This window comes from Castanea sativa, chromosome 1, assembly GCF_040712315.1.
Source record: "Castanea sativa cultivar Marrone di Chiusa Pesio chromosome 1, ASM4071231v1".
NCBI lineage: Eukaryota > Viridiplantae > Streptophyta > Magnoliopsida > Fagales > Fagaceae > Castanea > Castanea sativa.
The window spans coordinates 85,285,783-85,300,875 of record NC_134013.1 but is presented as its reverse complement, the minus strand read 5'-3'; the positions used below and the strand labels follow the sequence as shown (position 1 = coordinate 85,300,875).

The 15,093-nt window shown below is 32.8% G+C and overlaps 1 pseudogene; it reads left to right on the top strand.

The window, feature by feature from the left end:
- The first annotated feature begins 7,007 nt into the window (after positions 1-7,007).
- On the top strand, positions 7,008-13,066 carry LOC142636099 (uncharacterized; annotated as a pseudogene).
- The last annotated feature ends 2,027 nt before the right edge of the window (positions 13,067-15,093 follow it).

The window sequence follows — 15,093 nt, the reverse complement described above, 5'->3', positions numbered from 1 at the left end:
AATAGGAACAATTCCACTAACCCACTAATTCTAACACACGTTTCTAATATTTTATTCTAAAAAAAACACAACTAATGAAATACCCTTAATTTAATACTAGCCTTTGAGCACACGCTCAGAGACTCTTCTATTTTTTTGGGAAAAAATTAATAATTTGCATCCGTTATAATTTGGAATTATTACATTTTTCAATCACAAAAAAACCTAGGGGTGTGATGAAAAATTATTTCAACTGCAAACACATAATACTTATCACACCCCTAGGTTTTTTTTGTGATTGAAAAATGTAATAATCCCAAATTATAATGGATGCAAATTATTAACTTTTTCCCAAAAAAATAGAAGAGCCTTTGAGCACGCGCATGAGCGTGTGCTCAGAGGCTAGTATTTTTTTAACAAAATATCACAAATAACTTAACATGAATTTATGAAATTAGTCAAAATTAATGCTACTAAAACTCCTAACAGCCAACCACTTTATTTGAAAACTCCTATGCGTGACCATAATGAAAGGAAAATACAAATTCAATGGAAAAATATTGTGTGATTCAAAAAGAGCCTATTCTTATGTGTGTACAATGAGCCTGTAGACGACTAATTTCTTAGTTCGAAATAAATCAAACAAGTAAAATAGTTTCACAAGTGCAAATTTGTATTGATGAATATGTGGTACAATTCTCTGTAATTACAAAAGAGTGATCCTCTGATTCGATCTCCTTGAAAGATTTGTGGATTGGAATTGTGGTAATGTGATTTTGATTCGAACACTGAATGTACTTCAATTTAGTTGAAGAATGGATCGAAGATCTTTAAAACGGAATTACAATGAATATCTGGCTATGAGCTTGTTAGAAATTCTTTGTTCTTTGTGTTCTTCATGTGTTCTTCGTGTTCTTGGCATTCTTCGTCTTTGAAGGTTTGCGGTGGAAGTTCTTCGGTGCTTTAGAGGCTTGATTCCGTAGAGCTTCGTTGATTTATGGTGTGTTGAGGTCCTTGGAGGCTTTTGAGCTTGATTTCAGTGAACTTTGAGATTTAGGAATATGATTTGGATGATTTCTCTTCAATTGTTCTTCGTATTTGAAGGTCGGTGATAGAAGTTCTTCGGGGCTTTGGAGGCTTGAATCCGTAGAGCTTCACCAATTTGTAGTTTGTTGAGGTTTCTGGAGGCTTTTGAGCTTGATTCCAGTGACCTTTGAGATCTAGACAATTAGTTTGGATGACTTTGCTTCAAATGTTGTCTGTATTTGAGGTTGAAGTTCTTGAAGTTCTTGGAGGCTTCGGGGTTTGATTCCGGCAGAGCTTCTGGATTTCTGAACTCAAGATATCTTCTTCCTTCCGTCTCCCTGTCTGTCCTTCAATGTCTTAGGAAGGCTTCTATTTATAGGAGTTTAGGGGTGGGTGAGCGACACGTGGCGGAGTCTGATTGGTGACACTTGTCACAGCCTGATTGGTCCGCTTATGTCATCGCTTACACGTGCTGGATCGCTTGTGTCACCGCTTACACGTGCAGGGCTGCTTGTGTCATTACTTACACCTGCTGATGCAGTTTCATGCCTTTATTTCAATGACACTTGGCAAATTTCTATTGGTTTCTGAATAGTGATGGCAAAACCTAGCAGCAGTACGTGGCGCTTTGTAATTGGTTGTATTTTGTGGACTTAGTAGTATGATGTGTCAGCTTGTGATAGGTCGGGAATTTTTCCCTCTCTACAGAGCCTTTTTTTTTTTTTTTGGGTTTAGTATCATAATTTTTTATTCATCCCAATTTTAGGTTTATGCATTTGTCCAATAATATTACACATTGCAAACTACTGATACAACCATAAGTGTCATCAGGCAAGCTCCAAAAAACGAACACAAAATTTGTTAATTGATTAATTTTTGAAACATTATTATAATTAGAGTTAGAATTAAAATTTGTAGGACATAAGTCAAATTGAATGGTTCTACATTATGGGTGTGGTCAATCTTCTATTTTTATTGTTTAAAGTTCTAGTTACTTTTTTTTAGTCACTTTTGAAACTTATATTTTTTTCAATGTCCTGACCACAATATATAAGGATCTCATAAAGTAAACAACGTCTGGATAAAAAAATGTTTTCTAAAAACTTCATCCATATACCATATATATATATGATAGTGTATGACAAAGAAGATTATGATTCAACATCTTTTATTAGGCCTTCCAAATGTTTTACAACAACATTTGCAGTTATCCTGTTATGTTTAAAGACTTCTCTATTTTTTGTTAATTATTTGTTTATTTTTTGCTAATAAATTTTGTAAGGTTATATGTAATGAATAAATAAGAAAAGAGGAAAATTATCTTATGAGAGATTCTCATAAAACCTCTCTCCTACAATATGTGTGGGTTTCCTATATCGTCATTACATATCTCCCACAAACCCATCTAAAATGTTTTTCCTTTTGATATGTTTGTAGTCATTTTGTCTGGAATCTTTTTTTTTAAAAAAAAACCTTCATAAAATTTATTTGTTACTAAAATTTTGATCCGCCTTATATTTTTCTTTTTCACGATCTCCCTACTAAAATGTTTGGATAATCAAATTTAATGGTTACTAAAATATACTCAGAATTATCTATATCACTCCTAGCTAACTTGCACTATCAAATGAAAAAAAAAATCAAGAATATAATGCAACATAAAAAATGAAAAGAATTCTAAAATGAAAGAAAGAAAATAATCAAACAAAATGGTATATGCCATTCAGTTAGTAAAATGTAAACAAAATGATTTCGAAAAAAAATTTGTGCCCTCTACTAAGTCCACAATCAAAAGGTAGTTCCTCAATAAGGCGAATAAATGGTAATAAAAAAAATTAAAAAAAGTCAGCTACTTACAATACATAATATTTTCTTGAAAAAAAAAGTACATCTCTCATTAATTCAAAGCCAGGGCAGTCAATTGTTCTACCATCTTGCTAATATCCTCATGTTCTTTGCACATGTACATAACATCTGCAAGAATAAAAAATGGTAAGACCAATAGGCTCACACAAAGCACAAAATGGTGTTGTAGAGTAGAGGCTAAAGATGTAAATGTTCAATCCGAAATAAATCCAAATAAATTGTGCAAGCAAAGGAATGATCGAGTGGCACAACCATCCATTAAGTTCCATTGATTTTCTTATGAAATCAAAGAATTAATGGGATTTTGGGGAATGCTCTGCATATTCAGTTCCATGGTTTGCTAACAGCACCACAGGTGGTCTTGCTTGGCTTGCAATTGAGATTAAATCCATTTAAATTTTTGTTCAAAAAAATTCTAAAATAAATTTATTACAACATAAATAAAAAAGCAACCCTACTCACCTTAGATTCTATATGACAATGGTTGCAACCTGGGGCATTAAAAATTGGATAACAATGAATGGAAGTCAAAAGAAGACACGTTGAGAGCAAAACCAAATACAATATTTTAAAGCAGCAATTGAATGTAAGAAATAGAAAACTAAAAAAAAGGATAAGTAAAAGAATAATATTTGCTTATATACTTATCCGGATAATCTTGGAAGTCAAGTAATCAAGTCTTTTGTTATTCCAGTGTAGTAATATTGTATTCGGGTGTTTTTTTTTTCCCAGAAGAAGAAGAAGATGAAAAGGAAGGAGGATATAACATGAAACTTAAATAAAATAAAATAAAAACTGGATAAGCAAAAGAAGTTAAAGAGGAGTTAAAATTTTTAAATCTGATAGTAAAGCAGTTTCTCAGGAGTAAAACATGGGAGAGTGGAATTCAAGCAATTTGTTAGGAGTAAAATGTGGGAGTGGAATTCAAACGTGTTAAGGTTTTTTTTTTTTTTGAATTTGAAAAAAAAAGGGTCGGTTGGGGTATTTTTTTTTACAAAACATAGGATTTTTTTTTTTCAAAATAGAAACATGGTAGATAATTTTTTTGATACAACGTGGCTTTTTTCATTAGGTTTTTTGTTTTCAATTTTTATCAATTTAAGATTTTAAACCATTTCTTATGATTTTGAGATAAAGATAAGTTTATTAAATTAAGGGTATTTCATTTGTTTTCAAAAAAAAAATTTAAGGGTATTTCATTAGTTTTTTTTTACTGAACATGAGGTTTTTTCTAAGAGTAAAATATTAGAAATTTTACTATTTAGTTGTGTTTGTTTTTTACTCAACGTGAAGTTTTTTTAAGAATATAATATTAGAAACGTGTGTTAGAATAAGTGGGTTAGTAGGAGTGTTCCTATTTTGTAGGTAATGTTTTTTCAAATTTATCTAAAATTTAGGACTTTTTAAATTGACAATTTTACATGTCTAACCCTACTATTTAATCTTTACAAACTGGTAAATTTGAGGAAATTTTGGGCATCAAAATTGAGGAATCCAAACAGGGATAGCTCCTTAAATAATAGTATAGATAGATATTTAAACAGCCATCAAACCATTCAAATAAAAGAAACGAAAAATAAAATCCATCAACCTTGATTTCCTATAAAATCGATCAACGTTGGTTTCCTATTTTTTTGCAACTTCAAGGAAAAAAAAAAACCATCAACGTTGGTTTCCTTTTTTTTTTTTTTGCAACTTCTAGCAAAAAAAAAAAAAAAACCATCAACGTTGGTTTAATTTTTTTTGTTTGCAACTTCAAGCCAAAAAAAGAAAAAGAGAAGATAAGATAGGTTTTCGATTTTTTTGCAACTTCAAGCAAAAAAAAGAGAAAAAAGAAACCATCAACGTTGGTTTCCCTTTTTTTTTTTTTGCAACTTCAAGAAAAAAAAAAAAACCATCAACGTTGGTTTAATTTTTTTTTGTTTGCAACTTCAAGCCAAAAAAAAAAAGGAGAGAGAAGATAAGGTAAGATAATGATATAATAAAAGAAAAGAAAAAAAAATATAAGAAAAGATAAGATAATAATATGAAAATGATAATAATAATGTTAACAAAGTGGAGTCCTTTTAGTATATAAATCACGATAAAATAATATATTTTTGCTAGAGATAAAGCAACCTTTTTTTTTACAAATTAAACCATAATCCAAGACTTTCAAAAAAATAAAAATAAAAACGTTACTTACCTGAGGGAAACAACCTTCAACCCTAAGCGATATGATGGCAAGGCATTAAGCTTGGTGGTAAAAAAAAAAAAAAAAAAAAACCTGTACAAAAAAAAAATTAGACTTAAAAAATGAACATGAGGTAAACAAACTTCATGCATATTGAAATAAAACCTGTTTTTCAGTTCGTGTAGTCATCATTAAAGACAAAAAAGTGAGACCAGGGAGAGAGAAGGATGAGATTTGATATAAGAAAAAGCTTACCTCAAATCTATGTTGTTGTTGTTGTTGTTGTTTGTATTGAAATCTGAAGCAAAGAGGTGGGTGAAAGGAGTTTGAAATACAAAATTGAGAGAATTGAATAACTGAAGAAGAAGCAATTTGAGTTTGAAAACTAACGTAAGTGTATTGGAAGTGTGCTCCTATTTTGTAGATAGTGTTTTACATGGAAGTTAAAGAATCATTTTTACTAAGTTTTGCCCCTACTTAAACATAGGCTGTAGGGGTATTTTAGACAAAAAAATCTTTTACCAAACTATCATTTAGTTTTGTCTCTACTTAAACCTAAGGGTATAGGAGTATTTTGGAACCAAAAAAAAAAAAAAAATCCACTCCAAACAGGTGCAGCCGCTTAAATAGTAGTATAAATGAACTTATCTTTATCTCTTTTTTTTTGAGAGAAACTTATCTTTATCTCTAAATCATAAGAAATGGTTTAAAATCTTCAATTGATAAAAATTAAAAACAAAAAACGTAATGGAAAAAAGGCATGTTGTATCAAAAAAAATATCTACCACATTCCTATTTTGAAAAAAAAAAAAAAAAAAACTATCCTACGTTTTATAGAAAAATACTACCCCAGCCACCTTTTTTTTTTTTTTTTTTTTTTTGAAATTCAAAGTTTAAAAATAGTACAAGTTTTAGACAACTTCACGTTTAAAAACTCAAGTAAAATATGCTAAAATTTCGGATAAAACTACCACTCTCTCACAATCACAAGTTAACAAATAACTACCCTAGCCACCCCCCCCCCCCCCCTTTTTTTTTTTTTTAATTCAAAGTTTAAAAATAGTACAAGTTTTAGATAACTTCACGTTTAAAAACTCAAGTAAAATATGCTAAAATTTTGGATAAAACTACCACTCTCCCACAATCAAAAGTTTACAAAAAAAATTTTAATTGGTCAAAATTCTTTCTTATTCCTTAACTAACCATCGATATTGCTAGCAAAAAAAAAAAAAAAAAAACAAACAATTGGATAAGATAAACTATGATGAACTATTGCTTTAAAAAAAATCCACCTACACAACTTCAAACTTCCACCCATTATCATTTAGCAGTTATAATGTTCTCCCTCCATCCCTTTCCTCCATGGTGACAACTATTTTTGTATGTAGCCTCTATAATGAACGTTGTTTTATGTTTTCAGGATAAAAGTTTGCAATCGATGGGTAGGGGACGTGAAGTCCGTGCTACAAATGATTTGCCACCATTTTGAAGTCCCTTCATGTTGACAACCCGGCTGTTAAAGTTCATTATGGAGTCTACGTTCCTAATAGAGCAACATCATCTTTAGAGGTAATTATTTCATGTTGTTTGGATCTAAATATATGTTAGAATGTATTGTGAGAGTTGGATTTGGGAAGTGCCTTCCTAAGTTTAGTAAGTCCAGAGTCATATGTTTACTTTTTTAATGCATTTTGTGTAAGAGATCAAAAAATTATTAAAATTTACTCAAAAATAGAAAAGTCTCTGAGCAGGAGTGTAAGCGCGTGCTCAGAGGCTAGTCTATTTAATTAATTTGGGTTAGGAACCGAAGATAACAGACTAATAAGTACTAACATTTTATGCCCCCTGGCCTTCAAGGCTTCTGCATCTACCACATGCCGTTAGTCCAGAGTCTTGTTCAACACATATGGTCGAACCCCTGCCACATTCTATATAAACACCACCCACCAACATGAATGGGCACCGCCATAAATTACCCTCGAGCCTTCTCTAATCCCTCTATCTCTCTTGCACACTCATCATGCTAATTGAAATGTCATCCACTCTCCTTCTGCTCTTGGCTTTTCTGTTAGTGCAGCCATGCATACCTCACTTGTCCCATTCTTCCAACAACTTTACCGATCAATCAGCTCTCATTGCCTTCAAATCTCAAATCACTATTGGCCCAAACGTTACAGTCTTCGCTGGTGGTAACTGGTCCACAACAACAAACTTCTGTGAGTGGTTTGGGGTCTCTTGCAGCCAACGCGGACAAAGAGTTACATCCTTGGACCTTTCCTACGTGGGTATCCACGGCACCATTTCCCCTCATATTGCCAACCTCTCCTTCTTAGTCTCACTTGATCTTTCTAACAACAGCTTCAATGGTTTTCTGCCACATGAGATCAGCCATCTACACCGCTTGAGGGAACTTGTCTTGTCAAACAACCTTTTGGAAGGTAGTATCCCTCCAACCATACAGTATTGCCAAAAGCTTGTAAATTTATCTCTTTCAGGAAACAATCTTATGGGTACAATTCCATCGTCCTTCAGCAATATGTCGTCATTGGAGTACTTGAGTTTGGAATCTAATAGCCTCACTGGTCCAGTTCATCTTGTCATCTTTAACTCCTCTTTTCTAACTACTTTTGCTATTTCATTTAATCACTTCTCAGGAACGCTTCCAATGGATGTTTGCACCCATTGTCCTAATCTTCAAGTACGCTCTATTTCCGATAATGAATTCAGAGGGAAGCTCTCCTCACAGTTTAATCACTGTAGAGAGCTTTTATCCTTGAGTCTGTCATACAGTAAATTTCATGGAAGTATTCCAAAAGGTATTGGGAGTTTAGAAAAGCTTGAACTACTATATCTTGGAGGTAACAACTTAACTGGAAATATTCCTCCTATCATTAGCAACTTGTCGATGTTACAACATTTTGCCATTGAAGAAAACTACATTAATGGTAGCATTCCAAGTGATTTATGGCGTCTCCAAAATCTAATTAGCTTGAATTTTGAGCAGAATTATCTCACAGGGACAATCCCCCAGATTATTTTCAACATTACGTCTCTAGATATGATCTCCTTCACCTTGAATTTCTTGTCTGGAAATCTTCCATTAGATACTGGGATCCCATGCTCTAATCTTGAATATCTTCTCCTTGCTGCCAACCAAATCAGTGGTCATATCCCATCATATCTTTCAAATTGTTCCAACCTCATCCAAGTAGATTTTACTGAAAACTTACTCTCTGGATCTAATCCCAGAAGTCTTGGAAACTTAAAGTATCTCAAAACACTTTTTCTTAGTGACAATGAGCTAACAGAAGAGCCTGTACATCAAGAGCATAATTTCCTTACATCTTTAACTAGTTGCAGATTTCTGGAGGAACTAGCTATATCCACTAATCCCTTGAATATTACCATTCCGAAAGCCATTGGAAATTTTTAAGCTTCACTTAAAAGCATTTATGCCGATGAAGGCCAAATAAATGGTCGAATTCCAATGGAAATTAGTTCTTTGAAAAATTTGGCCTTTCTTGATTTAAGCTCTAACAATTTGGTTGGAAATATACCATTGACATTTGGGGAAATGGAGGGGTTGCAAAGATTGCATCTTAGAGAAAACAATATTGGAGGAAAAATTCCAAAAGAGCTTTGTCAGATAAGGAAATTGGGAGAATTGCTTCTCTCAAATAACAAATTATCTGGACCCCTCCCAAATTGCATTGGAAACCTTACTCTTTTGCAAAGATTAAACCTAAGTCATAACAAATTGACTTCATCAATCCCATTGAATTTGTGGAGCCTTGAAAATGTGCTATTCTTGGATTTATCATCAAATTTCCTAGGTGGATCTTTGTCTCAAAACATGACAAAATTAGTTGCTGTTGAGCATGTGGATTTATCTCATAACCAAATTACTGAAAATATTCCAAGTATAATTGGTACTTTTGAAAGCTTAGGTTATCTTGATTTGTCAACGAACTCATTTCAAGGAGACATTCCACAATCTTTTGGACAATTGAAAGGATTGGATCAGTTGGACCTTTCAAACAATAATCTCTCTGGTGCAATTCCTACGTCTCTTGAGGCACTTTCATATCTCAAGTATTTAAATTTGTCATTCAATAAGCTATCAGGAGAAATTCCATTTGGTGGACCTTTTGCAAACTTCAAGGCAGAATCATTTTTAGGTAATGAAGCACTTTGTGGGAAATCAATTTTTGGAGTTCGACCTTGCACAAGTCCGAGTTCTCAAGGATCAAGGGTGAAACAATTTTTTCTTAAATATATTGTTACGGCCATTGTATCCATTATTGTATTTGCGGCACTGGTCATTATTCTGAGAAGAGATCCACAATGTAAGATGCAGATTCTAGCTTTACCTATCACTTTGCCAGTTGGTCATAGAATGATATCATATCAAGAGCTTTGTCGTGGGACAAACAACTTCTGTGAAAGCAACCTGCTTAGAATTAGAGGTTTTGGTTCTGTGTACAAAGGGATATTGTCTGATGGCACCATGGTTGTTGTCAAAGTTCTAAACCTACAATTAGAGTGTGCTTTCAAAAGTTTTGATGCTGAATGCAAGGCGTTAAGGGCAATCCGACACCAAAATCTAGTTAAAGTCATTAGTAAATGCTCCAACCCCGAGTTTAAAGCTTTGGTACTACAGTATATGTCAAATGGTAGCCTCGAAAATCGGTTATACTCTCACAACTACTGCTTGAATCTCATTCAAAGAGTAAGTATTATGGTTGATGTTGCATCAGCTTTGGATTATCTCCACAATGGTCAATTAGAATTAGCGGTGCATTGTGATTTGAAGCCTTCTAATATCCTTTTGGACAAGGACATGGTTGCACATATTGGTGACTTTGGGATTGCAAAGATTTTAGTTGAAAACAAGGTCGCAACCCAAACCAAAACCATTGGTACAATTGGCTACATTGCACTAGGTATGCATAAATTCACCTATGTTTATTTAATTATTTGGCTAATTTCATGAATGGCATTCAAATTGGCTAGTTTTAGGAATAACAATGTGCATTGCAATGCTTTCATTAGCTACGATTTGCTTGGTTCTATGGATAGCTAATTAATTAACAGTTTGTTTCTCTTATGCACTTAGTACTGAACGTTAATTATTCTACCAAATTATTTAAAAAGAAAACAGTCTCAAGGCCGTTTATTTTATGAGTCATGCTCACTTCAATGCGAATTAATTTAATAGGATTTTCAATGTTGGTATTGTTACCACTGCACACTTTTGGTGCGGTGGTCACTCCACAAGTATAAGTGCTTGTGGAGTGTGGGGAGCAAGAGCCGATGTTCAAGTTTCCAAGAGGGAGCTTTACACACATATACACTTAGATTAGACTAAAGTAGACTTTCTATTTTAGATTAAAAAAAAGGGGGAAAAATGCCCACACACCCCCCTGAACTTTAAACTGGTGGCCATTATACCTCCTGAAATTTTATTTTAGCTAATTTACTCCTTAAATTATACACGTGCTAAATCACCACATTTGCTAGCCTGCTGTTAAAATTCTAACAAAGTATGCACGTGAGACATATATGATGTTTGTATTACCCAAATAAAAAAATGGCATAAATGCACTTTTGATCCCTACATTTTGGGCCAATTCGCATATTGGTCCCAAAATTGATTTCGTTCCTATTGTCATCCCTATTTTTTAAAAATCGTTTTTATTTTAGTCTCTACCATCATCCAAGTAACGGAACCCTATTACATGGTAGACGAAGTTCCCTAGTTGCTGTCATGGTGCTGACGTGCCACTAACATGACATTAAAATATTATTAAAAAAAAATTATTTGGCATTTTTCAATGCCACATCAACATTTTAATTTTTTTTCTTTCATATTATTATTATTATTATTATTATTATTATTATTATTATTATTATTATTATTATTATTATTATTATTATTATTATTATTTATTTATTTTTTTTGGCCTTAAATCTAATATTATTATTTTTAGTTTCATTTTTTTTTCCGTAAGAACATAACAACCTGTTCTTCGTGTTCTTCTCAAATTCAAGAAATAAACCCAGCAACAAATTTAATCTCTAGCAAAACCAAATCCAAATCCAGCTACCGAATCAAATCTCCATCAAATCCAGAAAAACAAGAAATAAAACCCAGAATCAAGAGCAAACCCAGAACAAATGCAAACCCAAAATAGTGCAGGTGAACCCAGAACTATTCTTCATGTTCTACAGAAAAGAAGATGAAAACTTGCCCTGAAAATTAAAATAATCAATATTTTCTTTTCTTTTATTGATATTCTTAGCAAATAATCAAATCCATGAACCTAGAAAAATCATCAACAACCCAAAACTAGAAAAATCAAACTTCACGTTCTCATAGTCAAACCCACCGATCAGTCAACAAACCCACACCCACAAAGTCACCAAACCCACTACCACCATCGTTGATCAAAAAAGAGAGAGGAAGAGGGATTTGGGTTTAGAGAGAGAAAAGAAGTCGGAGATTGACAAAGAAAGAAGCAAAAGAACGATACAAACACAAACAAGAATATGTGTGTGTGTTTTTATCTCAAGTTTCTTTGGACAACTTCATCAAACACTTAAGCTGTACTTATCCTATTGAACCGCGTTTAAGATAAATTTCATAAATCATTTAGAGCTTAAATAGAAACTCACAAAAAGAATCAAAATTTAAGGAAAAATTGAACAAAGAAAGTATAGTTTTTGTGAAAGCATGGAACAAATCAACAATAAAATTTATTATGGCATGAAGAAAAAAATTTTGATCTAGGAGATTAAATTTTTGAAAAAATTAAAAAAAATAATTGAAAATAACAAAATATCAATTTCTCCCATGAAGAAAAAACTACAAAAAAGTCCATTTAAACCTAAAATCGAAACCCTAAAACAAAAATCGAAACCCTAAACCAAAAATAGAAACCCTAAAAACAAAAAATCAAAACAAACAATTTTAAAAACTTATTGTTAGTCGGAGATAAAGGTTGCACCCTTTGCATGTGCTCGTTTCCAGGCTTGGAATTTGAAAATCCGGGAATGGAGGAAGTCCAATTCTCTAGACTGAATTGAGAAGGTTTGATGGAAATGGAATCGGAATCGGAGGGTTTGACAGGATCGTGTTTGAGTTTTGAATTGAATAATGGAGAAAGATCGGAGAGAGGAGGGAGACGTATTTGACAAGGGAGAGCCGATTGACGGTGGAAATTGAGTGGAAGAGGATGCTGGAAGGGGAGTCGGTGAGGTCGAAGAAGAACTTCGAAATGAGAAAAGGGAAAGCGAGGGAGAAGAAGTGGTGGGTTTGGTTAGGTGAGTGAGAGAGAGCAGGAAGGAGTCAATGAAGGAGTAGGTGGAGATGATTTAGGGTTAAAAGCGATCTGATTTAGGGATGATTTAGGGATTTTTATTTATTTATACTAAACGTTAAGCCGCGTTTAATTAAACGCAGCTCCAGACATGTATGAGCTGCGTTTAATCAAATGCAGCTTCAACATGTCTGGAGCTGCATTTAAAAAACACAGCTCCACAGGTGGTTAGAGTTGCGTTTAGCCAAACGCAGCTCATCTAGACATAATGAAAAGAAAGAAAATCCCTGGAGTCGCATTTCTAAAAACGCAGCTTAAGTTTTGAATTGAATAATGGAGAAAGATCGGAGAGAGGAGGGAGATGTATTTGACAAGGGAGAGCCAATCGACGGCGGAGATTGAGTGGAAGAGGATGCTAAAAGGGGAGTTGGCGAGGTCGAAGAAGAGCTTCGAAATGAGAGGAGGGAAAGCGAGGGAGAAGAAGTGGCGGGTTTGGTCAGGTGAGTGACAGAGAGAGCAGGAAGGAGTCGAAGGAGGAGCAGGTGGAGATGATTTAGGGTTGAGAGTGATGTAGACTTGATTATAATTATAGTTTTTAGTGCTACAATCTTTTTCTTTCTCAGATTCTCAGATGCCTCGCTATAATGGTGTCTTTCTTCCTTATATCCCCCTCTTTTGCTTCATCTCCACCCTCCACGTGTAGGTCAAGTGGCTTGCTTTGATTCCTGTCTCATCAGCGCCTTCCTTAAGTCTTTAGAGGTAGCTATAAGGCTGCATATTATTATTCAGGTATCACCTTCACATTAAAGCGGTTAGAGAGTTAGCTACAAAACATTTAATGCGATACTAGCAGCTTTCCCTTAGATATTTCTTAGCTTCTCTTTGCCCTATTCCCTCTTGATGTTTATCCTTACTAGTAAAATTGTTTTAAGTGTTGCTCTTGATGGCAGGTCAACCTTTTTGACCTCTACTCTGTTAAGCCACGGAGGCATTTCTCCTCGGACTGCCTTCCTAAACCCTCATGACCACAATCCATCCGTAACTCACTAACTGATACTTCCTCATAAACGTATACCTGTCATCAGACTACTAAATGTCCTCGGAACCATTACATATTTTAAAAATGTATGATTTAAAAAAAGTATAAGCTAATTCCATGTATAATTTAAATTTCTTTTCAAAAAAATTTATAATTTGAACGACATAATTGCAATTGTTTTTTATTGTATCCGTGCATATACACAGGGCTATACACTAGTATATAATTAGAGTCAAAATTAAGAGAAAATTCAATTAAATTCTAAATTAGATTCCAATTGTTTTAAAAATCCAATAAAAAAAAGAGTAAACTCATGCGTATATAAAAAAAACTAAAATAAAAAATAAAGAGAGAGAGAGAGAGAGAGAGAGAGAGAGAGAGAGAGAGAGAGAGAGAGTAAAACTCATCTATGACTTCAAAACTATTAAACTCTTACACTATGTATAATGTGAACCCATATATGTGTGTAATTGTGATTGTTTTTATTTGTACCGTGTATATACACGAGTTATACACTAGTTTACTTTAATATCTGAAAATTTATTTATTTGGGGTCAATGAGTAAATTTTAAACTTGTTGACAACCCAAAAATATCAAGAACCAAGATCAACCAAAACATCCCAATGTCTTCGTACAGTTCAAGATGAGTAAGAGGAATCTAGGGGCAACTCCACATTAGGTACAAGGTGGTCACAGGAATACCTTAACTTGGGAAATATAATAATTATAATATATAAGTTCTAAAAAGAATTATGATTTTTTTAACCTTAAAAAAATTTGTGACCTCCCTAGAAGTTTTTTGGCCCAACATAATTACACTTTGGACAAAGTTTGACAACAAACTTGATTGTAGACTAAGGCTATAACTATACTTAATATTTTTTTATTAGATATTAATTTTGACAAATCTACTATTAAATTAAATTTTCTTCTTATATCCTCCATACTTGCAAAATTTTATTTATTTAATTTATTATAATTAATAGTTACATCGAGAAATAAAGAATTTAAAAACCTAGATATTTTGGAAATATAAAAAAAAATACCAACTAGTAGAATTAAAAGATTTTTTTTTGTTGATAATTTGATGGTTACTATAAAAAAATAGTGATTTGAACACTGAATATCTTAGAAACACATAAAAAGTATCAACTAGTAAAAATAATAATAATAATTAAAGAAGAAAAGAAAGGGGAAAAAATGCTATGGTGCTGCCATGACTTCACAAGAGGGTTAATTAATTGCAAAAGCTTTTCTAAAAGTACAGATATATCAAGCTTTTAATTTTTGTTGTAAAGAAGATTCAATTTTTTCTTAGATCATTAACATCCAGTATCTAAAACATTTCTCATTTTATAATTTCGAAAGTTACTTTATCTATTATATCATACCATTTTACAATGTACTAAACATTCCAACTTTTATTTTACCATACAACACATAAAAATAATATATCTATATAATAAAATAATATAACCCAATACCCAAATAAATACCCAAAACCCAATCAATTTTTTTTTTTAAAATACCGTACTATCATGAAAGCAGGATGATACCTTAACTCAATGGTAAAATTTTTTAGAATTGAAAGTGCTAAGTAATGCAAGATTTATGGGGTTTGAAGTCAAATTTTAGCATATTTGAAGTCTTCGCATGCTGGATCCTGATGCTACTATGATTAAGAGAAATC